Source organism: Saccostrea cucullata, unplaced genomic scaffold, assembly GCF_032062105.1.
Source record: "Saccostrea cucullata isolate Sc308-1 unplaced genomic scaffold, CSIRO_AGI_Scuc_v1 ctg1337, whole genome shotgun sequence".
NCBI classification, from domain to species: Eukaryota; Metazoa; Mollusca; class Bivalvia; order Ostreida; family Ostreidae; genus Saccostrea; species Saccostrea cuccullata.
In genome coordinates, this window is record NW_026918829.1 from 964 (window position 1) to 13,459 (window position 12,496).

General features: G+C 33.2%; 1 pseudogene; it reads left to right on the top strand.

The window, feature by feature from the left end:
• The first annotated feature begins 7,049 nt into the window (after window positions 1–7,049).
• LOC134271827 (uncharacterized) lies at window positions 7,050–11,705 on the top strand (annotated as a pseudogene).
• The last annotated feature ends 791 nt before the right edge of the window (window positions 11,706–12,496 follow it).

Below are 12,496 nucleotides of genomic sequence, written 5' to 3' on the forward strand. Positions count from 1 at the left end.
CCAAAAGGAAACTACCCCTGACCAGTGATAAGCCACAGAAGAAGAAAAAAAAATGTAATTGTATGTATTTTTTCACTGTGAATAAAAAAATGAAAAATCAAAATCTGTCTTTTGTGTTATTGTTTTTTCAGTAAAAAAATCCAGTTTGAACCGGTTATAGGGCTTTCTAGACTGTGAAGCTTGACGTCATAATGACATTCTTGAAATTTTTTTTTTTTTTTTTTTTTTTGCACACGGCCCTCAGTTTTTTGCACACGGCACTTTATAGAGAATGCAAACAGGTATATATAAGAAAACGTAGGTAAAACGTATTTTTGCACACGGCCCTCAGTTTTTTGCACACGGTTCTTTACAGGCGATGCAAACAGGTATAAAAACGCAGGTAAAACGTATTGATTCTTGTTATAATCTGTCTTGTGTGTGTTATTTCTTATTGTTTTCAGTAAAAAATCCAGGTTGTTATTGTTTTCAGAAAATCCAGTTTGAACCGGTTTAGGCTGTCTAGACTGTGAAGCGTGACGTCATAATGACATTCTTGAAATGCTTTGCACACGGCGCATTTACCTGTGCAGCTAGCATAAACAAAACGTAGTACCCACGTACCAATGTAAAATAAACACAATGTAAACACCCTGTATTTAGGGGATAGGATAGGTTAGGGTTAAAAAGGGGTTAGGGTTAGTTAGGGCTAAGGGGGATAGGGTTAGTTAGGGCTAGGGGGTTAGGGTTAGTTAGGGCTAGGGGGTTAGGGTTAGGGTTAGGGGGTTAGGGTTAGTTAGGGCAAGGGTGTTAGGGTTAGTTAGGGTTAGGGGATAAGGGGTTAGGGTTAGGGTTAGTTAGGGCTAAGGGGGGATAGGGTTAGTTAGGGCTTGGGTTAGTTAGGGTTAGGGTTAGTTAGGGCTAGGGGGTTAGGGTTAGGGTTAGGACTGCACTCAGTTGATCCACCTATCCCCTTAACCAATCAAAACTGATCACGTGATTTCTCTCAGCCAATCAGAATGCGGTCCTAGCGGGACCCCTTATACTACTTGTGTAACACCAATTATTTTGAAAATTTCAACATATTTCAATTTTGTAGTCAATAATAAGAAACTTTCAGCGGACAATCTTCGAAAGGTGTTTGTAGGTCTCCAGGCAGCCTACCACATTGTGAGTAATATTTATTATACCCCACGCAACAGGTAGGTTGTGTGAGGTATAATGTTTTTGACCTGTCCAACAGTCAGTTAGAGTGTCAGTCAGTCCTGTTTTTTGTCGGCACTACTCCTCATAAACCACTGCACAGAATTTCATCAAACTTTGCAGATATTTAGGACACAATGTGTAGATCACCAGGAAATTCCAATTCCTAATTTTTTTTCCCCGGATTTCAGCACAGTTTTGGGGGAGCGTGGGATATGTGAGCTTGCTCAATTTTTCTTTCATTAATTCAAAGTAATGGTAATTAATACCAGTACATCAAATAAATATATCTAGTAATGGTAAGCTATCAATAATACAAAATTAATTCTTCAATGTCTGAATTGTCAAGGGAATTCCTGAACAGCAAGGTTCAATTTTGCCAGAAGATGTGTCTGGATTCTCTGAAAAAAGTATTTAACCTGTATTGATGTGAAGAATTTATATCTTTTTAAATACACACTAAAATGTTTTTGAAATTGATGTTGAATCTACATTAATTTTATCCCTGCAGGAAACGTTTTCCACGTACCAGATCCAGAATATGATGACCAAGTTAATATCCAGGAGATATTGTTGCAATCTTGACAAGTTTTTCCAGCGTGGAGAAGGAAAGGTTATTTTTATTTATAAACAGTTTTTTAATGAGTTAGTTTAATATAATTCCAAATGAGTTATTAATTGAAATGATTAAAACATTGTTTTATTAGTGTGATTGACTATGATGAAAACTAAAAACTGAACGTCATACAAATCTTGTAGATAAAACTTGTTGAGGGACAGTCCCTTTATATAGATTCTGTGAAGCTTGCAACCCTGAAGAGGAAGTATAAGAAAAATGAAAGCAAAACTTTAAAAGCTTTGCTAGACTTTTACTTTACACCAAAGTACCTTGCAACACACTCTGCCTTAGGAGAGAAATCGACAAAACCAGGCCTTCCAGTTACTGTTGTAGATACAATTAGGGGTGTGTTCATGGTATATTAACAAGTATTGTAATATTTGTTAAAATTCTTAATAGAGAAGCAAATTATTGTAAATATTTTTTTTAATTACAATAAATACAATTACATAAGACATTCACTATATTTTTGATTACATGCTACAACATTTTAAAGTGGAATCCTCTGCCATTAATGCAATAACTTGGATTCAAAGAGATCAAAACAATGTTAACCTGACATTTGTAATGAATATAGATCTCCAAGAATCTTTTTTAATCGATGTAGTATGCATTGTTCACGGAAAATATCATTTAAAATTCAATTAATCTTGTAAATATCATCAATAAGTATATTGTTCTTTGTATGGTGAATTGATGTCCATCTATCAATTTTATAATTTTTTGTCATTTTAGTTGTATACCTTTGATGATTTTTTTGTACCTTCAAACAATATGTAACCCACAGACTAGAATTGTTATATTATTCTAAGGTTTTTTTTAAAAATAAAATTCACTTTCACAAGGTGTCAAGAGAGCATAAACTTGATAAATATATATTAACTAAATCAACACCCTTTCATTATAACTGGGTTTTCAGTCACACTAATGGCAAAAACTCGAGGAAATCCTTATGACTTAACGCAAATTACACAGTAAATTAAGACATTATTTCTAAATGATACAATAGGATATTAAGAACTTGGTATGTATTTTTATAGTTTCGAGGTTTTAAACTATATATTTTATAAGTTTCATCATGTATACTAAATATTATATTTATACAAGTTACAATTATTACTTAATAGTATTTTATTTAAGTACCATTTGAATCACTGATATTTTTATTACATTATTGCAGAATGTCAAACATTTGGATAAAGTCTTTCAAGACCTCGTTTCTACTAACAACAACCCAACATTATGCTACTTTAAGCATAATGATGTTCCATATTTTGATAAACAGGGGTTTTGAACAACAAATTTTGCATTAATTTCTGTAATTCAGAAAAGCTGCTCATTTGTAAATTCAATGGAATTGCCGACTTTGGTATCATTTGCTATACAGGTAGAGAAAGTCATAAAACATCCGAATGTATATATTTCCATAACGTTGTGCTATTTATGAATAATCCCTTCGATAACAACGGTATCATTATTACTACCCCCTACACACAACTAATATCTTGGGCCGACAAAAAATGTACAGCAAGTAGTTAAAACATCACTTTTCAGAGTTTACAGTTTCTTTTTCAAGGAGGACATTTTTTGAATAACCATATGTTACAACGTCTGGCAAAATGGGACCAGATGCGGCGATGACAAAACAGAAAAAAACGTCACAATACACACAAGTGTTGCGGAGTTGTTTTTTCCCCACACGTGCTTTTCCTGTTTATCAGTTCATTACATTATATTTGACGTGTCTTATTTAAGGTAAACTGGTGTTTTCAAAATTAAATCTACTATTTAATCAATTATGTATACATGTCCGAGTTAAATTAAAAACATAACGATTATCGTTAATATAATACGGATATTATTCAACAAACTCCGAGTACCCGACGATCGAAATAGAACGGAGAAGTCCACTTTTCTAATTCCGAATCATGAAAGATAAATGGACCTTTTAATATATTATGTTATCTGTATGCTAGTTGTACAATAAATGTGGTGTCAAATTAAAATGTTAGATCCACTCCACACATATCTAAGCTAAGAGTCTAAAAAACTGTCGCGTCGTCTATAGTAACAGAAGTAAACAGTGGAAAGTTTATCGTGTGCAAGAAATATAAACAATGCAATGAGTCAAGACAGTCAATGTAGTTCTGTTTCCTCGGAATGAACAGACTATCAAGATGAAGATTTCATCAATGAACTTCATATAATATATTCGGAAAATTTGACTGAAAAGCACACGATTTACAGCCGTATTTATTTTTTTCGTAAATAATTCTTTGTCAAAAAATTAAATATCTATCTGCCTTGACTATTATATTTAATAAGATATTTATGCTATACATTTATGAACAACATATTTTTTTTTTCATTCTAAAGCATCTTTAAATATGTGCAAAAATATTTTCTATGAAAAAAGGCAAATGGTTCTAATAAAACAATACAGAGTTGAAATCGGCCTTTCAAATGCTGACAATCAAAACAATGCTGAACCAATAACTTTAAGGATAAAATATTTTCAAGTGTTCTTTGATGATAAATACTAAATATACGAGGGTCATTCAAAAAGTTCGTAGACTTTTGTTCTAACTTTTTTTATTTAACGTCATATTATATCCAACTTTGGTACAAATATTTTAACAACAGATTCAAATAATTTGAGTAAAAAATTGGAATGTATCTTCATATTTATTAAAATTACCAAGGATTTAGAATAGCAAAAATGGGGTCACGGAGCACCGTCAAAATTTTTCTAATTTTCACTTTGTAGTATTTACAGCTATACCTCTTATAAATGGAACTGAAACGAAATAAAATTTACATGTTTAAATAAAGTATTGTTGTATTGATTTAAAATGAAATCAGGTTATGTAATATCTCGCTCCATTTAAAAGATATCAGCTTCTAAATACATAAGGACTTGATTGAAAAAGGCAAAAAACCATGACGTTGGAGGACGTCACGGAGCAGCAAGTAGCAATAAAATTAGACTTTACATTCAGGAAACTTCTTCTACAAGCTTAAAAAATCCTTTTAAACCAGGATCTGTATGAAAAATAATCTGTGTACTTGTATTAAATTAATAATACAATTTTTGAGTGGTAGTTTGAATCGGACGATGGATTGTCTGTAAAGAAACAGGTTAAAGATAAAAATATTGTCAAAAGAGTTAGGAACGTCATTGAACGTGATGTGTGCTTCAATGTTGCAGAAATAATAGAGTTGCATAGTAATTTAAAGAATTCGAAAACAATAACATTCTTATTCAAGCTATATTTGTACCACTGTTAGCAAACTAGGTGTAAAGTGTTGTGGATATGTGTTTTGAATGGAGAAGACACTACAGACTGTGTTTGAAATAAAAAAAAAAAGAGTATACTTTTGACAAACTTTCTCAGCGTTGTTGTTGACGTTAAATATTGGTTAACCGTGCTCCGTGGTAACAAAACATGTTGCTTTAAATTTTGGCTAACATGAGTTCTATTTAATCAAATGGAATGAAACTTCACACTTCGACAAAATAAATGTTTATATTTACGAAAATGTATTGATCTATAATCCTATAATAATCATATGACGATGAGAAGCATTGTCTACGTATTTTTTGAATGACCCTCGTAGTATCACATGTGCATGGAAGAAACGAGATTCAGCAAAATGAGAAAAAAAATATATATATAAGAGGAAATAACATGATTTAATTTAACGTTGTATTTTGATTATGACGTCATTACGGGCAGCGCCCTGCAACCAGGTATCTGTAGACTTCAAAATGAGCGATATTGACTCAGAAGATTTTTCTGAAAACTCCGACTCATAATTAAAAACAGAATTCGAAACTTTCGACGAAGAAGAAATGATGTATGTTAATCAGCAGTCATGGGTATGTGTCCTGCCCCCAGAACCCGAGAACCAAGAACCGTCAAACATACGGAGACCAGGGGAGAGTTTTTCAAAAGGTTGTTTTTGTAACACAGCGTTTAATGTAAACAGAGTGTTCATTTCCGACTACAGTCGTTTAAATCAGGGACGTAGCAACAGAGGGGGGGGGGGGGGGCTGCCCCCCCCCCCCACCACTTTTTTCCACAACAATACCTTTACTATAGAAAAAGTCCATTGAAAGTAAGGTTGCCCCCCCCCCCCCCCACTTTTTTCCACAACAATACCTTTACTATAGAAAAAGTCCATTGAAAGTAAGGTTGCCCCCCCCCCCCCAACTATGTACCAAAGTATAGTGAAACGAAGGAAATGTAGCAAAAAAATAGGAATCGGAAGGAAGTTGGCCTTGAAAAAAGTTGTCCACTCCCCCCCCCCCCCCCCACGAAATAGGATTTTCGAGTTTGGGTAAGTTCCTTTTTTTTTGCTTGTCAACTTTTTCAGGTTAGTAAAAAAAATTTTTCTCTGTTTGGCCCCCCTCTCAAAAACGATTTTACGTGCCTGTAAATGTTCTAAATTTTATTTAACACAGCGGTTAGTCAACACTGTGTTAACTGACTTAACCCTTGGTTACCCTCGATACAATCATGGCTGAAAGCGTCTGCTCTAAAAACCAAGAGAGGGAAGAAATCAAAACTTTACTTTAACAGTAATAAATAAGTTCCAGAATGAAGTAAGGCTACATCCTAGTTTAGAATCTAAATTATTAAATATGCACTGTAACTACATGTAATTAATCAAAGTACTCAGAAGTACAGAGAGCCGGGCTCATTTACAGAGTAGAATGGATCTCCTACATGAATCACGTTTATATTCTGATGAAAAAATCATTTTAAAACTATCAATATAAATGATAAGACACTGGCAGTGAGTTTTTCAATCCTAATACCACGGTCCGATTTTGTCAGAATCAGAATTAATCTGGTACCGCAGCTGAATGTAAACAAACAGGCCATTCTGGTTCCCTCTCCTGCTTTACCTCGTATGTGTAGAGAACTACGGTAACACTGATTATCAAAAATCCTTACGCTAATGAACTATGTTCTTTGACTTATGAAGTTTTCAAAGTCATTACTACTAATGTTTATTTTATATAGATAAAACTTCGTTTTATTTTTGTTGCTTTATTTAGCGTTTGTATTATCTCAAAAGCGGTTGAGAGTAAGAACTATGTTTTTGCACGTAACTTTAAAATGGCGACTATGGGGTCAACATCCTGCCTTGAACAGGATCACATAAGCCGGCAATTGCTCTTTGAGCAATAAGCCCGGCTAAAAAGAACAGTCAATATGGGAAAATATAACATCTATGGGCAATGCTGCTGGTGTTACTCAAAGAAGTGCCCATGAGGTCAAGGATAGGTGGAGGAACATGTGCAGGGATGCCAAATCCAAATGTGCTGAACACAACAGAGTCCAGTCGCAAAAAATCACCCCTATCACAGTCAGTCAATTACATCACTGACATGTATTCAAGACACCAGCCCATTTCGTACTATAATGAGGACTGGAAACGTCAGTAAATTCGGAATCTGGTAAAAATAAACATATTTATACTGATTACTGTAGATTCCTCAATAAAAACGTGGAATAGATTATTACGTAAATTCGCGAAAACACCAAACGCGAAATAAAATTATTCTAGTTTATGTTTTTAGTGTAAAATCTCTTAACCAGCCGCCCATCATGACATATTAGGAATCTACACGACATTTTTAGCTTTGTTGATAAAGGCATGTTATTGAATCAAGCTGATAAAAATTCTGTCTCATTCAGATTATGAATCAAGCAAAGCTATCAAAGTTTTAGAAGAAAATAAATTGGTTCTCACATAACCATATGAAAGCAAATCCAGAAAAATATCAGACATTTTGGATGGAACAAGGGGCACCATTTTAACGACAAACAAAAGTAATACAGTTTAGAACTACAAAACATGATCTACACTCTTTTAGATAAGCAGGAGCCAAACTGTGAATTGAACTCCCGGAAAAAATTAGAAATGCATCTATAATAAATCAAAGGTCGTCTCATTAACAATTGGAAAGCAGATTACTGTTAGTGTGAAGTTCTTCAGATATTAATATATGTTAAAACCTGTAAAACAAAGTCTACAGTCTGGACTTTTAACAAACCGGTTAGATTATAGTATCCACTTTGTTGAAATTTTCTTTCAGTGTTCCTAAGTTCTTGTAGCAATAACATTTTACCACAAACATGTGCCATTGTTGGTGCATGTATTGTCCACAACCTCAAATCCACTGGGAGATGAGCCTCCAGTGAGGCAAGTTAGAGGTGGTGGTGTCGTTTTACTTCAGCGCACCCTAATCTGTTCAGCACTACCAGGAACACTACTTTGGAATGGACCGCTAACAACAGTATAAATCAAACAATCCTGTTGAAAAACCTTCAACGACATTCTGGAAGTATTACATGAATTTCATTCTAGAAGTATCCATTATTAACAGCTTCCTTCTGTGGTTGAACATCCCGGGTACAGTAAAACCTCAAGTTCATTATTCACTAAATGATTTTCCGTTAGACATAGCATGGTGCTTGATTGGATACTTCTCGAGCCGCTAGAGGATACCTCAAGTTCAGCCACATCAGGAGAGTAAGAGGCGATGCAGACGGTGTAGTTTTCAAGGTGCAATACGAGAGACTGTATATGGGTGCAATATCTGCAATTTCCATTTGTCTAGAGGTGCTTGTTTCCTTAATAATAATACTTTATTTATATTAGTTAAGCCGGCTATGACACGCACTGATCTTCTTTGGGCCTTCTTTATAACACAAATACAATGTATATATACAATATTGCTAAGTAATAAATTTAAAGAAGTATGTAATCAAGAATAAATAAACATCAACATTTTAATATAGAAAGGTAAAAAAATCACATAGAACGATTGCGTTTCTTAAAGAGAAAATTATCAACACTAATAATACATGGGATTAGGATTTCCTGCTTCTAATTGGTAATTCATTCCGAATAATAACCCATGAATCTTGTAAAGAATTTTTAAATTAGTCTGTTTTTTTTGGTAAACGAAGTTCGGAATTTGTTTCTTAAGATTTGGCCTTATTTGGCTCTGAGAATTTCTATTAAAAATCAAAACCTGGAGTGTTGGTGACCACGTATCCATTAAGCGTTCCGTAATTTCCCATCTAGTCAATACATTATGACGTCATGAAATGCGTAATTTTCCTCATATTCTGTAAATTCCTTTGGAAATGACCTAGAAGTTTTCAAGGTGCAAGACGAGAGACTGTATATGAGTGCAATATCTGCAATTTCCATTTGTTTACAGGTGCTTGTTTCCTTAATAATAATACTTTATTTATATTAGTTAAGCCGGCTATGAAACACACTGATCATCTTTTGGCTATCTTTATAACATATACAATGTATAAATACAATATAACGAAGTAAAAAATTAAAAAGGATGTTATCAAGAATAAATAAACATCAACATTTCAATATGGAAAGGGAAAAATCACATAGAAATATTGCGTTTCTTAAAGAGAAAATTATCAACACTTTAAATAATATATGGGATTAGGATTTCCTGCTTCTAATTGGTATTAACTCATTCCGGATAATATCCCATGAATCTTGTAAAGAATTTTTAAATAAGTCTGTTTTATATTTTGGTAAACGAAGTTCGGAATTTGTTTCTGAGCGTAACGTGTATGCTCCAGAACTTTGAAGAGAAAGAGCCGCCTTCGGCCTTACTTGGCTCTGAGAATTTCTGAAAAAAAAAACAAAACCTGGAGTGTTGGTGACCACGCATCTATTAATCGTGACGTAATATCCCAACTAGTCAATGCATTATGACGTAATGAAATGCGTCATTTTCCTCATATTCTGTAAATTCCTTTGGAAATGACCTAAAGTTTAAGCATTTTTTTTTTCATGTTTCAAATAGAGCACAACCTATGATCCAAAATATGCAAATACATAATGAAAGCTGTTTCTAAAGATAAAAAAAACATGTTTAATTTTTATACGCCCGTCTTAAGACGGGACGTAATATGTTATAGGCTTCGTGTCCGTCCGTCTGTTAGCTTTTCTAGTGTTCGGCTCATAACTTTAATACTATAAGGCCTAGAGTTACCAAACTTTGTCAACTGATACATATTGGGTAGAAGGTGTGTCTCGCACAAAAAGTAGGTCACGCTGACCTTTAATAAAGATGCTATAGCCAAATATGGAAAAATCCTGTCCGGCTCATCACTAGAAAACTATGAGACCTAGAGCTTTCAAACTTGGCAAAAGTATACAGCTAACGTAGATGTGTCGCGGCCTATTTCAAGGTCACTCTAATCTTTAATTTAAGTGATTTTTTTTTTTAACCAAGTCTATAAATTTTAAACTTCATAATCCTAAAAAATGTAAAAATTTAGTTGTATCCTTATTAAAAAATGTTAAATTAAGTAAAAACTTTTTTTTTCATTATATACTTTACAGCAATCTGTAACATGTTTATGCTTTGAGAGGAATTCAGTTTGTCCCATGGGCATAATTATCAAGCACTGGTCAAGAAGAATTTTGATAGCAGAAACTTGCATGTCAAATTAGAGAGAAATTAATGAGTTTATTGTCAGGAGCTAAGAGCATCTCTAGATCTGATGCAGCTGTTATCTTAATTTATCTCTTGGGAGTTGGGCAAAAAGAAATGACCTCATAGTTGCTTGTGTTAATTAAGAGTTCTTGATGGCTAGTCCAGATAAAGATCTTCCAATTGGTGTAATGTAATTAAAACAAATTAATGTTTTAGTGTATGATTAAAACTAAATTTGTTTTGTATAATATAATTAAAACGAATTATACATGTGTTCATGGAAAAAATATATTTCAATTTTTTTATATTTGCAACAAATTGCAGTCATGTCTCACTTAGAATTTTATAGTCTGAAGAAATTACAATTTATGTTTGATTTTTTTTTATTAAACTGTAGCTTTTCTAATATTTCATAAAATATGCAATAAACAATTTAAGTTTAAATAAGCTGCAGATGGATATTTGTTATTCTCTAACACAACCAGTTTAGAGTTATATGATGTATTTGTTATAATCAATCCCTACACTGCAAGTCTCTTAGAGATGTATGATAAGAAATGGAAATTAAATCATGGAAGTCTGTGCCAATCTGTTAATCAAGGCTACCTGATTTTCTTGCATCCTAATTGAACAATATTTGACGGGCGTGTCATGCTGTGGCGGGGCACTTTATCTGGATCATAGGCTGTGCAAATATTTTAATTCTTTGCTGAAGGTGATCAAATACACATGTTTTCTTCAAATTTCAAGAATATTGCAATTTCTAAAACTTTTTTTCTAATATCTGGATTCTGAAATGAAAGCACCAAGTATCTACCTTATTTCGATATATGAAATGGGAAAGAGGGTGATAGTTAATTAATTGATATAAGGACAAGGTTATTTAGTTTTTATGCATAAGATTGCTCTTTCAAAAAGGTTACGTATATAATCTCGAGACATATCATGAAATAATTTGAACATTAGAATGCCTTTCTGTAAATATAAATTCAAAATCAGTTACATAATGTTTAGATTTAAGTCTTTAAATTTGACTAATTGGTTGGTATAATGTAGATTTTGTTGAATTATAAATATGTCATAATCAATATTTAATTATAATTGTATTTACATGTTCATAACGGTTATGGTTTTTATTTTATTTACCCTTTACTGGACCTCTATATTTTTGTTACCTTATTGAACCTCACTTAAGTTTTGCAGGTATTGGTCCGTTACGACCTATTGTATAGAGGGTATTTAAATCGCTGCATAGCTGACCAAGTAGCCGGGGTCCACGTTTTCATAGATTTTTACATGCCATGCTTGAGGTACTACAAGATGAGTAGATAAGTACTTTTTTATCAACGGTAACCATTTCTCCATAAAGGGTAAGTTTGTTTTTTTATTTTATATGTAGGTTTTTGAGTAATACATTTGAAAGTAGAACTATTTAAGAATTTGAATTAAGTAATGTTTTTCGTTGCTGTTTACGTATACAGTTTTGCTGGGTAGAGTTACTCATGCGTGTATTGTTCTATTTTTGTGCAATGTACTAAGTTATGTACGCACGTAGGCTATTTTGATTTGCCGCTTATAAGTCGGTGTTGTGGATTTAATAGTTAAAACCACTTTTGTTAAGATGTTGCGTATTCTTAACCTTTTCCTTATTATAATAGTGTTCGGTTAGAATTACCGGTACTGTTTTGTATGGTGTGCCATAAGTGCAACTGTAGTCAATGTTGACGTGTTATTTTTAGTATACGTAACTTGCGACTTAAAATATTATTTAATTTAAAGTTCCAGGGATATTCCAGCCATATTCTATCTATAAGGGCCATTTTGTGTGGACACGTGGTACCAGCGTTACCTGGACCGGAAACCCACTGGGAGCCAGTTGGCGGGAGTCCGTCGTAAAACGGGTAGTGTCAGGACGCGGTCGCGTGGTAAACTGGAATTGATATGGACATATAAAGACTTTGTGATATTTATTGTATATAATTTTTGTAAAATATGTTGTAAATATTGTTTTTTATTGATTTTATTTATAGATAAAAAATTGTAAATAGAAAAAAAATCTTGTTGTTGTCTGACTGAACAGAGCACGACGGCTGTCGCGACAGAATACATGTATCTTTTTATCCACATTGGTGCATTTTGTCTGTTTAAAAATTACATTTAATGTAGTTAATAATTACCTTCATGGTCACACACAACCT